This window comes from Sebastes fasciatus, chromosome 15 (assembly GCF_043250625.1).
Source record: "Sebastes fasciatus isolate fSebFas1 chromosome 15, fSebFas1.pri, whole genome shotgun sequence".
NCBI lineage: Eukaryota > Metazoa > Chordata > Actinopteri > Perciformes > Sebastidae > Sebastes > Sebastes fasciatus.
In genome coordinates, this window is record NC_133809.1 from 20,401,377 (window position 1) to 20,415,247 (window position 13,871).

The window sequence follows — 13,871 nt, forward strand, 5'->3', positions numbered from 1 at the left end:
ATCGCATGTTCAGTCAGTGGCAAGGAAGTGCTGAAGGAAATTGCAGTGTGGTGATAAAATGATGCACTTTAAACCTACATTAAACTATTCAAGTCTTGCTACACGCTTTTATAAAATAAATCATCACCCAAAGATACATTCATCTGTACTCCATCTTTAACAAGGATGATGGGCTGATTCAACAAAACTGAATTGTATGTACAATGGTTGATTTATTTATTTTTTGTAAGTGGAGAATGGAAAACAAATACCTTACAATTAGTCATTAAGTGCAGCAGCAAAAAGCAAAACATAGCAATATCAGGATTTTCATTTTTTGCTTTTCATAATAGCTTCCCTTACCAATACGTTTATTCAAGTGTACTATTAGTATACTTCTTTTAAACTTAAAATAAGAGAGTATGCTTTCAGTTTATTTTTTATGTACTTATCAGAGATATAGGGGAGAGTGGGGTAAAATGAGCCAGTGGGTAAGTTGACCCACCCCCTGTATCTTGGCAACTGTGATTATGTTTTGTCATGTGACCATAAATTCAGGAAGTACCCATCATTTCTATCTTGCTGTGATGGAGTTAAGCACATGGGAGAAGTAGTAAGTACTTTTTTACACCAAAAACAGTTTTTTCCCTATCAAAGTCAATTTTCTGCATGTCAGGAATAATGAATGTTAGGTCAAAGCAAATTTATCCAGGTCTAAAAAAATATATTATACATGTTGGTGATTTACTAAGGTATAACACCATGTTAATCCCTTCGCTAAAGATTAGCCTGAATTGCTAAACTGGGCCATTTTTTCCAAAATGGTAGCTATGGGGCAAAGTGAGCCAAAGGCTATGGGGTAAGTTGAGCCACTGGCTCACTAATATTCTACTATTATTCCGAGCCACTGGCTCAACTTACCCCACCATAAATTAACCAAATTAATTCTCTGATGTATAAAATGGTATTACTGTTGAGTGTTACACAACTTGGTTTGATTTTTTTATGTGTTAACCTTTATAGAAGAGGGAGATAAAGGAAGTAAAAACAGTTGGTTACAGTGGAACAGCAGAGGCAAAGAGGGTCCTCACAGAGGAGGTAGAGAAGGAGCTTGCAGACCATATCAAGAAGCTGGCTGAACAGTTCCACGGCCTTACTCCAAAGAAATGCTGTGAACTGGCATTGGAATTGGCAGAAAGAACAACCTTCCCGTCCCCAACAACTGGAAAGAGCAGGGTTTAGCAGGTAGGCCTAGGTCAAACCAAAGACCAAGACGAAAATCACAGCGTACAGCAGTTCTGAGGAGAGTGTGATGCCATCCCATTTGATGACACTTCTGAGCATGAGAGAAGTGAATCAGACATCTCAGATCTGTCAGTTGGTGACTTTGTCATAGTAAACTTTGTATCCAAAGGCAGAAGCTACCATTACATTGGCTTGGTTGAGAGCCTGGAGGGCAACGAAGTTAGTGCAAGATTTCTCAGAAGAATCCGGGGGAACACTTGACGTGAGAAGCCCACCTTTATATTCAAGGAAAAGGATGAGGCATCTTTTCCACTGAGTGATGTGCTGAAGGAGCTACCTCAACCTCAAAAGGCTGGAGGAACTGCAAGGAGGGAGCAACAGTTCATATTTCACTGCAACCTTGACGACTGGCATATTGTCGAATATTGAATGATATTTTGATTGTTCAATGGTCTTGAAACTCACAGGTGGTTTGTTCTCACAAGTTCATAACTGTGAAACTGTTTGTTAACACACTTATGCTGAGGTTTAAACTTAAAAACTCAGATGTTCAGTTTACCCCACGATGGCTCAACTTACCCACTGACTCGGATCAACTTACCCCTTACCTGGGGCAAGTTGAGCCACAGGAGCACTTTTTTTGGGAAGGTCATTTTTTCCAGACAGCTTTGTGATGGATGCATGCTGATCATTTCATTTGATAGGAGAGATCCTGAATTTAAGGTTCAAGTTTTCATTCTGCTTCTGTCTCATTTTTCCTAACCTCGAGGACAGCATAAGTAAAAATTGGCTCATCTTACCCCACTCTCCCCTACTTAACAAAAGTATACATCCTTGGCTCATACTGACAAGTATACAGAACAGTCTAAGTATAATTGTGTCATACTGACAAGTATACAGAACAGTCTAAGTATACTTGTGTCATACTGACAAGTATACAGAAAAGTCTAAGTATACTTGGCTTATACTGACAAGTTTACAGAAAAGTCTAAGTATACTTGGCTCATTGACAAGTATACAAAAAAGTTTAAGTATGCTTGGCTTATACTGACAAGTATACAGAAAAGTCTAAGTATGCTTGGCTTATAGGCCTACTTGTACTTCATCTTTTGATTGAGATATACTTAAGTATTCTTGCTTCATAGGCCTAAAGTTATACTTGGCTTGTAGTTGTATATACTTTTTGATAGATTAGCCTATTAAAGTTTGAGCATAATTATGTTTTTGTATGTGATTATTTTTTCTTTGCTATATGTTTTTTAAAGCAAAAAAAGTATGCATGTTAAACATTTGGACGTTTAACTTGTGCACAAGTATGAAAAAATTGTCAAACTGCCAAACTCACTCAGAGTTGATTCCTTATCTACTCAAAATACAATCTCACTCTCTCTCTCTAAACACACACACGTACACACTGAGATGACTCTACACACAAAGCAACGTGAAAGATGTTGACGCCCATTATCCAAATAAACAACCACCACTCCAGCTATTCATGCTATTTACCTTTATCCAGATAATGGCCACCATTGAACAAAAGTAAAAGAATGTCTATTTTTTACACTTAATGTTTCCTAAGGACATTATGAGAGGTCATAGCTTCCTTTGGCAATTACACAGCGAGCATGTTTTATCATCAATATCACTCTAAAGACCCTTTCACACAACACACACCCACAATGTCGCAATGCATAATAACTTAAAATGTAATCTTCATTCATTATGCATAACCCAAAAAACAATTATTAAACGGGCCATAAAATACTGGAAATGTAAGAAGTCATCAGTAAAAGTATAAAAACTGGACCATATGGTGATAAAGTCCTCTCTTGCTAATATGATTTCAGTATTTTGATATACTGGACAGACTATAATTGAAGACAGATAGCTTGAGTCGATTCTCGGAAGTTGGCGTTTCTCTTTTCTTCTGAAAACAAATGCCACTGGTATACTTTCATTTCCACTTCTGTGATGCTGAAAAATGTTTGCAGGTCACATTACAGCATCTTACATAACGACACTTTCAGTAAAGCAGTGTTTTAAATACTAGACTGAAAGCAATGGAATGGAATTCAGTTAAGCAGGTTGATTAGGAATTCAGTCTTTATTTTACACAATGCTTTTAACACCCCTGTCACAGAACCACCTTTATTTTCCTTGTGTTGGTGTTTGTACATTGAGCCCTTTTACCCCTGGCTATTACTGTAAGTGTTGCATTTCATTTGCCAAATGCCTGCTTTCATTTTCCAATGTAATCATACATTAAACACACACACCCATTTGTCTATTTGCACACACACATCAGACAGAACAGAGAATGAAAAGCAGATGACAGAAAATGTGCCTTCCCTTCCTCCTTCCCTCTCATATTCAATCTGATGTCCCTTTTTGACCTCTATCATTCAACAGCACTGCTAATCAAAAGCTAAAATATGATGCCACCTCCTGGCTGAGGAGCCATGCTGCTTCTCCTCCAAACAAGCAGACACGTTAACACAAACCCAACACATGCCGCCACGTACTGTTGATTCAATTCAACCTTGTAAAAGCTGACTGTAGGAAGAAAGCTTTGAACACGTGTGTGTGTGTGTGTGTTTGTGTGTCAAAATGAAACTGAGGGAATCTGACTAATCCAAACAATCTGTTAAAAACAAAGTTGAAGGGGAATCCCGAAGAAGTGAGTCAAGTTCATGACTAAAACTAGATAAAAAGTTCATCTGGTCATCTGTTGACCATCTTAATCACTATCAGACTGATGATGCTAGACAGACATCAGTGTCAAAAGACACTACAAATATCAGTCTCTTCCTACATTAGATATTGTAGGTTTTCTTATATGACTCTGGTTTTCCCATGGTTGTATGTTGACCCAGCTACAGTGAAACAAAGACCTCATGGTTGGCTTGGTGGAGGTACGGGGAACTTACTTGGTCTCATGACATACAATAACCGAAAGCATCTTAATCCTGCAGATTTGTTTCCAGTTTATGTAACACTTACACTTACACTTTATGTAAATGAGTAACTATGAGTAGGTTTAATACGTTATACGTTTTGACCAAAGCTTTTATTTTAATTAAAGTGTAATAGCTTTTGAGTACAGATTCTGTATGATCCAAATAATTAACTAAGAACCATGTGCTTTTCTTCATTTATTTTTCATAGTTTGATCTCTGAGGACTTTTTACAGTTGAATCACACACAAAAAACCTAGACACCATATGTAATGTGATAACATAGCAATCTTATTTTTTTAATTAGTGGATTACAGTTTTTCTCAATGGCTTTGGCTAATTTTTTTTTAAACAGTCTTAAAACTTTCTCTAAACTGTAAATGCAATCGTCACAACTGCTTGATGGGACATCACAACTCTATTGCATGTCTGCATAAGGTATAACTCACCCAAAACACTTCATTCATGCTTCATGTGTCAGTAAATTGGCAACCAAAATGAAAAGTTGTTTTGTCATCGTGTGAGCCGTACTGGTCAAAATGTTTAGATGTTTTTTCACCACGGCACTCAACCCTTGTGAAATATGCAAATTTCAGTTTTGTTCTACTTTTTGTTGACACTGACTACTTACTGTATTATACCAGAATGCCAGTGTTGTCCAGCTGAAGGCTGTTTGTGTATCACAAGGAGCTTTTTAGATTCTCATTTCAACAGCAGGTAAATATTTACTGAGAAAAGTCAATACTGTAGAACAGTACACAGAAACAGGATATGCACATGTATTATTTACAGTAAATGTATGTGTTGGAATGTGTTACATGTATTATAAATAGAAAATTCACCTTTAAGCTTTCATGTAAAGTCATATACAGTGAACAGTGCCACAAAATGACATCCATGCCAAAAAACAAACCCTGCAACAATGAAAGAACCTGCTGTAGTTCAGTAAAAAACAATTAATTGTACCTCCTCACAGTAAGTAACACCATGTCATAGATATTTATGCAATATACATGTATGTTTGACAGATTTTGATTAAATGAATGTATAATTTTGTATGTAATGGCTCAAACGATGAAAAATGTTTAGAAGTTGTTAAGAAAATGAGAATTTCCATGAGAATCAACTCATCAGTTTTGATCAGCAAGACGTGCAAGTGGTTATTGTGCAAATTATAGACAATTATACGTACTCTTGTGCACACATGTGCCAAAACATGTGCAATTTGCTTGAATGAATGGAAAATGATAATCTGTTGTGAACAACAAACTAATTGTTCAGAGATTTGAGCTCATTGTTTGAAAAAAAATACTAATTCTCATTTGAGTATTTAACCAAAGTGAATGAGAAAAACTGTAATATTCACTCAGCAAGAGCAGACAAACAGGAACTGCAAAATCATAGTTTATTAATTCACAGATATTCGATTTTTTTTCACTTTAATCCTAATTGCCCAGAGATTTTTGGCATAGGAAATAACACAATTGTTCTCTTACACATGACTTCCCAAGCAATAAAACACACCCCTGTTCAGTGGCTAATGTTAGCAAATGTTATATAGCCTACATATTGCTGTTGTAACTGACATTACACATTTGTGGATTCAAAGGTTTTCTATGTCACAAATTACTAAAATTAAATCCACAGAGTTCTAAATCAAAGATTAAAAAAACATAAATATAGGTCTATATTATTTACTGTAAGTATTACCTGTGTGTATGTCACCTCGTATAGGTGGATTGAACAAATACTCCAGTACCAGTGGTGGAATGTAAGTTAATTTACTCAAGTACTGTACTTAAGTACAAACTCAAGTTAATCCACTACATCTCAGAAGGACATATTGTACTTTTTACTTGACTACATCATGACAGATTTAGTTACTTTTCAGATTGCAATTTCTCATCCCCTTCGTGTCCAGTGAAAACCATGCATCTCTGAAAATAAAATAAACTGTTTATCCAAACAGGAAGGACAATATCTCTTTTTTATGAGAGTCAGAGGCAGATGCAGATGTTTGGGCATCACTGAGGTGCTGCTGACTGTTTTATAATATCATCATATGATTTGTGCTTTCCACAACAACTGAACTGTTATGTGAACCTTTTAGTAACTATACAGGTTAAAACTTTCACCACGGCGCCATCTACTGGACTTCATGGTAACCCTATACTACATAGTACTGAACTGAAGCTGTGAGACTCTGTAATTGGATTAGCTGATAAAATACAAATTGTATGTCTCTGTGTGATGCACAGAGACATACATTTATTTTAACATGTATTAAAAGAAAACATAAAGACATATAAAACAGTAGTAACAGTCCACAATACTGAAGGATGATCTTGATCGCAGGTTTTCCAGAAGATGTGGATCCTACCTCTTGAAAACTTGATCTGGTGGGACCATTAGGAACTGGAGGTTGATCCCATTTTAACCCAATTTCTTTCGGAAAAAACAATGGCTACAAACCACCAAAATGTAGCACAATACAACATAAAATGGAAAACAAAACAAAGAACAAAACATTTGCTCTAGTGAAGAGTGGGACTATGTAAAATATTAAATATGTTCTACCTGTCATCATTTTATTTATGTCTCTTGTTATTTATTTGTTTGTTTTGTTTTGTAAGTGAATTCTTTTTTTTTCTCTCTCTTTTTGTGTGGTTATATTGTCATATCATATTGTCATGTTTGTTATGTGTATTTTGCCTGTTTTAAAAGTATATTTTCCCCTTTTATTCTACTTTCTGTGTCTATTTTTCCTTCATTTCTGTACCTTTTAGCTCCACTACAAGCTTGTTTGACAGCATAGTTGGTTACTTTGGTTAAGATTCCCCATAAAAGAAACTTGTGATTATCTTATTAAATATGATGCATTGTTATATATTACTACACAGCAGTATATAAAGTATGTAAAATTAGCCCCACCCTGCAGTTGCAACATTAAAAAAATGCTATTTACACAAAAATACCGAACATCACTGATAAGAAAATAACACTCAGATACTATATTATACTTCTGTGTTGTTCCCTATTTTGAATGCAAGACTTTTACATGTTATGGAGTATTTTTACATTGTTGTAATTCTACTTTTAATTAAGTAAAGAATCCATTTCCTCTACTGGGCCTTGTGAGTAAAGAGATCAGCTATTTATTACACATAGCAGACACCAGGTGGCAGCCTAACTTAGTCCACTATGTGCTGCATTGAGGCTGTGGTTGCACTCAGGGATGTGGCTCTCCAGCTGCTACAGTCATGTTAGTATTTCACACAAAGTAGGGGAGAGCAGGGTCGGTTGGGATGTCAAATAACCTTCCATTACTCACAAACTACTTGAACAGAAATGAAAATAATTTGATCCCTGAACAGATACAGGTGTCTGCTATGCATTTATCAAAGTTTTCAGACCCCATAGCAAACGTGAAAGGCACAATTTTGTTAAATGTAGAGTGCAATTGGGACAGTTGGGACACCTTTTTCTGGGCTAAAACAATAACATTCAAATTGAAAAATTGTCTGAATTTGAATGTCTTATATCTACAGTGTCACTTGTTCACACATTTCTTTGCAAAAAAAGAAAACATTTGTAAAATTATTATATTTTTGGAGATATGGAATTTGGCAAAAAAGGGTTTCTGACTGTCTGCACTTGATTAAACATTCACCCAGTGACTTCACAGTGGGTCTTATTCATTTAGGGAAAAAACTTTATCTTGTTTTTGTCTGCTTTTATGTTGATAACAAGTTAGGAAACAACACTGTACCAACCAGCCCTTTAAACCAATGTGCTAGCTACCAGGAAAACTTCAGACAGCTAACACTAAGCCTTCCAACAATATGCTTTTTGTATTAACGCTATGGTAGAAGAAAAATAACAAGAGAGTCTCAAATTGACTTACATCCTGTATATTTCAAAACTGTGAATAAAATGTGAGAAATAGTCAGAAGGTCTCTACTTTGAAGTTGAAACTGAAGAGGGTGTGGTTGATGAGCACGGTGAATGGCATACACATAGTTTCTATTTAACTTGCTAAAAAGGCCCAACTGTCCCAACTGTCCCCCTGTCCCCGACTCACTCCTTTTCAACATGTATAAATTCCTAACGTGTTGTTCTCAGTTTTGTACATTCATATGATGTAAACTTCCATCAGTATACACACTAGTGTAAGAAACCGATTTATTTATGGCAGACAATAATGATGAACACAGAGGTGTAATTGCCATTTGAATATTAACAGCAATAATTTATAATTTGATGCTAAAGAAAGGTGAGGAGCTTAGACTGTAATTGTGTCTTATAATATGTTCTATAACGCAACACTTTGCTGAAGAGGAAAAGAAAAGACAAGTGATAACATCAAGAAGCTTGATGTAAAGCATGCATTGCTAGATATAGATCTTTGGTGTGTGAAAGCTGCTGGCAGGTAAAGCTGGCACCCTGCTGGTCACACTGTCATGGTATTTTAGGAAGGGGGGTGTCAGAATACGGTGTGTTACATCCCTGGGGAGCAATAACACTTGTGTGAATTATTTACGTTGTCTTTCTCATCTGCATGGCTTTTCTCTGAGCTCCGGGTGACTAGTCCCACTTTTGCTACAGATTGTATTTTCTTTTTTTATATGGGTGGGGAAGGTCAGAGGTCAGAGTTAGGGGGTTCCTGTGTCACCGAGGTCGTGGGGAAAAGGAGGACGCCCCCTTGTTCCAAACACAGTCCCCTAAAAAAATAAATTCCTGCACTGCTTTGTGTCCGATATTCTTCAGGCGGACGAGTGGGTGTTGCAGACTACATGAGGACTCTGCTGAGTTGGATCCCGACCCCTCCCCTGCACCTCCCTATTTACCATCCTCACACATATGCTACTTTAACAATAAAGGACAATGGCGGGTACTTGAAGTTAAGCTGGGAGATGACTCGGGGAGCAGGCTATTGTTGGTGTTAAGCATTGTTTCCCCAACAATGTCCCTGCTGAGGAAAAGATCCCCAAGTTTTAATGAAGGAACAGAAGAGAGGAGGGGGAGGAGGAGGGCCTCATCTGAATTTTATGGGACCAAAGATGTTTCTTTCTTCTCTTTGGCAGGGATGAAATACTCCCAACATAGCAGACTGAGGGTTGGCCCACTGTGTAATTATGGGATGTGAAGTTACAGGATCTACAGGCTATGATCATTGCTCTGTGGGTGAAGTAACTTCAAAATCACATTGGCGAAGCTGGAAGTTAGCTGGAATATCTCTCTTTTTGAACTTATTTTAGATTCAGTTCAAATTGATATCACTGATGTGCATACATTATCATTTTTTCATGCTTTCTTTCAAGCCTCAGTGAGATCTCTTTTTCAAGAGAGACTTGGCCAAGATGGCAACATTAACCCTCTGAGACCTGTTTTTTTTTCTCTTTTAGGGGGGTACAGAGGGTCTTTATGGGGAGATAGCAGGTCAACAGTAAATGTCACATAGAAGTGGTGTACATCATCTGAAAGCTGGAAACCTGGCGATTCATTTGAGATGCAGCTCAGCATTGTGTGTCAAGCTGTTATAGTCATTAATTAGAAATAATCATTAATTAATGAACATAAATTGTAAGTGTATAATGGTTTAGGACATTATGATAGAAATATATGATGACCGTTCCCATGCTCTCTTATGTCTCATAAGTTGTCGCCGCAATTCTTGGGTTGATATCATTTGTTACACAGATTTGGTGCTAAATTTAACCATTTTTTACCATTTGAGAATCGATAAAAATGACCAATAATCCCTCCAAAATACCACAATAAGACACCAAGACCTTGAGGAACACCATAGAAAAAGCCATGCTGTGATTTGGTATCAAAAACGTTTGACATTTGGAGATTTCTGCAAGAATTGCATTTTTCTGTGATTGGAAACTGGAAACTGCTCAGAAACCCCCTTATTGTCAATATACCTAGGAAAGCCATCCATCCTCTGAATGCTCTAGGTCTCTAGTTTGTGGCTGTAAAGTTTCATGACGCTGTGATTATCCTAGAGGTCACAAATGGTCATTTTATACAGTGAGATCAAGTTTTTAAAAAATGGTCTCACTACAATGAAATAGCTACTATGTGGAGTAACAACATCACAGACTGTAGACTGTGGTAAACTGAGCCAGGGATCGCTGGTGATCCCGCGGGTCTCAGGTAATATTACAACAATAAAGACAAACAACATAAACAGGCTTAGACAACTGTCACGGACTACAAAAGAGTGTAGACAATGTCCAGTTTAGATGCACAAGGTTTCCAAAACGATGATGTAAAAAATAATGAATTTAGGAGCAAACATTGGCACTCACTCCATACTTGTAGAGTTAAAACATATCACAGATAAACTGACTTATAACCATCTGTGGAAAATGAGTGTTCCTGCAGCAGAACATGGATTTTCAAAATAAAATATGTGGTTACCTGGCCATTATAGGGAAAAATCACTGTAATGAAAGTAACAAGTAAGTCTCAAGTCTTGAAATTCTGAGTCAAGTCTTGAGTCAAGACTGTGTTAAGTGTTAAATCAAGTCCTAAACTTTGTGTTTCTATTGAGATTGAAAGATTAAAGGGGAACTATGCCCATTTTCAAAATTCATACATGTTATTCCTATGGTTTAAAACAGTCCAAAAAATATTAGTAAACATGAACAACTCTCTACCAAATCCAAAAACTAGAGTGGTAAAACTCAAACTTGTGATGTCATAGGGTATAAAGTGTGGAGCTGCTCCATAGACAATGAATAGGGAGAAATGTTCTAGATGACACTGAGAGCACCCAGGGGAATGATCTGAGTATATGGGAACATTTTCTGTTTCACAACTGAGAACACTATAATAGAATAAAGATCATTTGTGTATAAAAAAAAAGAAAAGAAAACAAACATTCTGTGGGTTTACGTACAAAATCAGTCTCCCATTCATTGTCTATGGAGCAGCTCCAGACTTTATACCCTATGACATCACAAGTTTGAGACTTACTTCTCTGGTTTCTGGCTTTGGCTCGTGTTCGCAAATAATGTTTGAACTTTACTAGGCCATGGAAATAACATATAGGAACTCTTAATTTGGGTGGTGTTCCCCTTTAAGATTGAAAAAAATGTTTTTTTTTGTAATTTCATGGTAACCGGGCAGACTCCATCTGCTGAGAGAGATCTTGTAATACAATCAAAAGCTCCTAAACAGCTACTGTATGTATTGATTGATACTCACTTTAACCACAAGGCCACACAATGAAGGGAGTGACCTCAGGCCGGTCGCTGACAACAGATGCGCATCACTAATCAGCATCATTAACATGGCCATATGACCGTAGATACCGGGCGGGGGTTTGTCTTGCCCACCGAGATGCTTAATCAAGAAGTAGACGTGCATGCTACTGACCAAACGGATCAATATGTTAGACGGGACGAGGTCGGGGCCTTGGCTTGGTGTGGGATTTTGACCTGGCGTTGTCTGGTCATGAGATGTTGGTGAACTTTGACCTTTTTGCTCGCCATTGAGGATAAAGCATTTGTTCACGCTTGACAATATATAGACAAATCATGTGTCTACTTAATCATCGCCTTGTTCAATATGGTCATATCATGGTTAAAATAATTAAATGCTTCAGGTCGTTGAGTGCACACGGGTTTTACAAGGGGGGGTCTTTTCTTTCTCTGGCAGAGCTGTTACTGTGGCCTGTAAACAGGGAATTTAAGACCCAATATAGTAGTGTTTGTTTAACACGTTAACTTGTTTGCTGCTGAAGACGCTTTCTCTCACTGTAGAGAAGATCACTCACGTCTCCACCACCTGCAGACGGCTGAATCTCGGCTGTTTGTGGACTCGTTGAGCCCTTTTGTGTTAAAATGCAGGTCATTGAAAGATGCACTCCACCCTTCACTGTGTTAAGCTTGGAAGAAAATGCACCCCTGTCAAGATACTGAATATGGAAATTAAGCACATTGAATTCCTATCTTTTGTGATACAAATTAAAAGAGTAGATACTGTAAATCAACAACCTTTCACACCAATGCATGAAACTGCTCAACAGCTGCTTTGTCTCCCTTTCCATCTCATGTGCCTGCAGCTGGTTATCAGCAACAATTAACAGATTAAATAAAGAGCTGTTGGAAAAAGGAAGATTGGAAGTCTTTTAGACTTCGGAGCTCTGCTGATTTTAACAGGATTAAGTAAAAGAAGATCATCTTAAAACTAATGTTTGACCCCAAGGTTGAGACATGTCAGCTTTACCTCAGGATGAGGGCAAAGCAGAGATAGCAATGACGACGTCACATTGGACAAAAGCTGAATATAACTACTCTGTGGACTATCTCAAATGCATTATCAATTAATCAGTCGTTTTGGTCTCAGTTAGTCATTTTTTATACCTTTTCATGCTGAATGACTTATTTCCAAGAAACTTATGAGCACATCTTTGATAAACACAAGATTTAAAGTGTTGCTTTTGTGTGATTCTTTGAGGAGAAACTCAGTTTTACAGATCTGTTGATTAAATCAACTAATCGATTAGTTAACAAAAGCATTAGAAGTTCTTTGGTCGAGGACAGCCCTAGTAAAAAAAAAACTCCATGACAAGTAAAAGTCCTGCATTTAAAACTGTACTTACATGTAAAAGTACTCATTATGCAGAATAATGGTCCCCTGGGTATTTTATTATTTCATAATATTTGGGTGGTTGATTGTTTTCTCTTAAATCAATTCATTGATTGATCAAAATGCTGATCACTATTTCCTAAAGCCTGAGTGGACATATTTAAATGTCTTGTCTTGTGCAATGTAAATATTCAGCTCACAGCCCACACATGACAAAAACAAGCAACAAATCCTCACATTTGTGAAGAAGCTGGTAAATATGTGAAGTTTTCGCATTAAAAATGAACTGTAGCTGCAGATTAATTTTCTGTCAGTCGACTATTCAATTAATCGACTAATTTTTTCAGCTCTCTATATTTATCATTATTTTATCATTATGACATTATCATTATCATATTTTATCATATGAAATTAATGTGACAGAGTGACTTTTATTGCTGTAGCCGGTCAAAGTGGGACTGAAGGTTACTTTTTATACTAGTCAGTGCTTCAACTAACGATTATTTTCATCGTTGATTAATCTGTTGATTATTTTCTCGATTATGCGATTAGTTGTTTGGTCTATAAAATGTCAGAAAATGGTGAAAAAAGTTTATCAGTGTTTCCCAAAGCCCAAGATGACGTCCTCAAATGTCTTGTTTTGTCCACAACTTAAAGATATTCAGTTTACTGACATAGAGGAGTAAAGAAACCAGAAAATATTCACATTTAAGACGCTGGGATCAGAGATTTTTTGACCTTTTCCCCCTACAAAATCACTCAAACCGATTAATCGATTATCAAAATAGTTGCAGATTAATATAATAGTTGACAATTAATCAATTTATTGTTGCAGCTCTATAACCGATTAGTAATTTAATCTATGGCAATGCTTCATATTTAATTTTGATATCAAGTTGATTCTTGAGCGTAAAATGTTAAAATACAAAGTGCTTATGCAACTAGAGCTGTCAAGCTAAATATAGTGGAGTAAAAAAGTACAATATTATGATCTTAAATGTAGTAGAGTAGAAGTGTAAGTGTTTTGCTGTCAGGGCTCCCAAACTCTGGACTGCACTTCCTATAGAGATACGATCATCTAACTCTGTA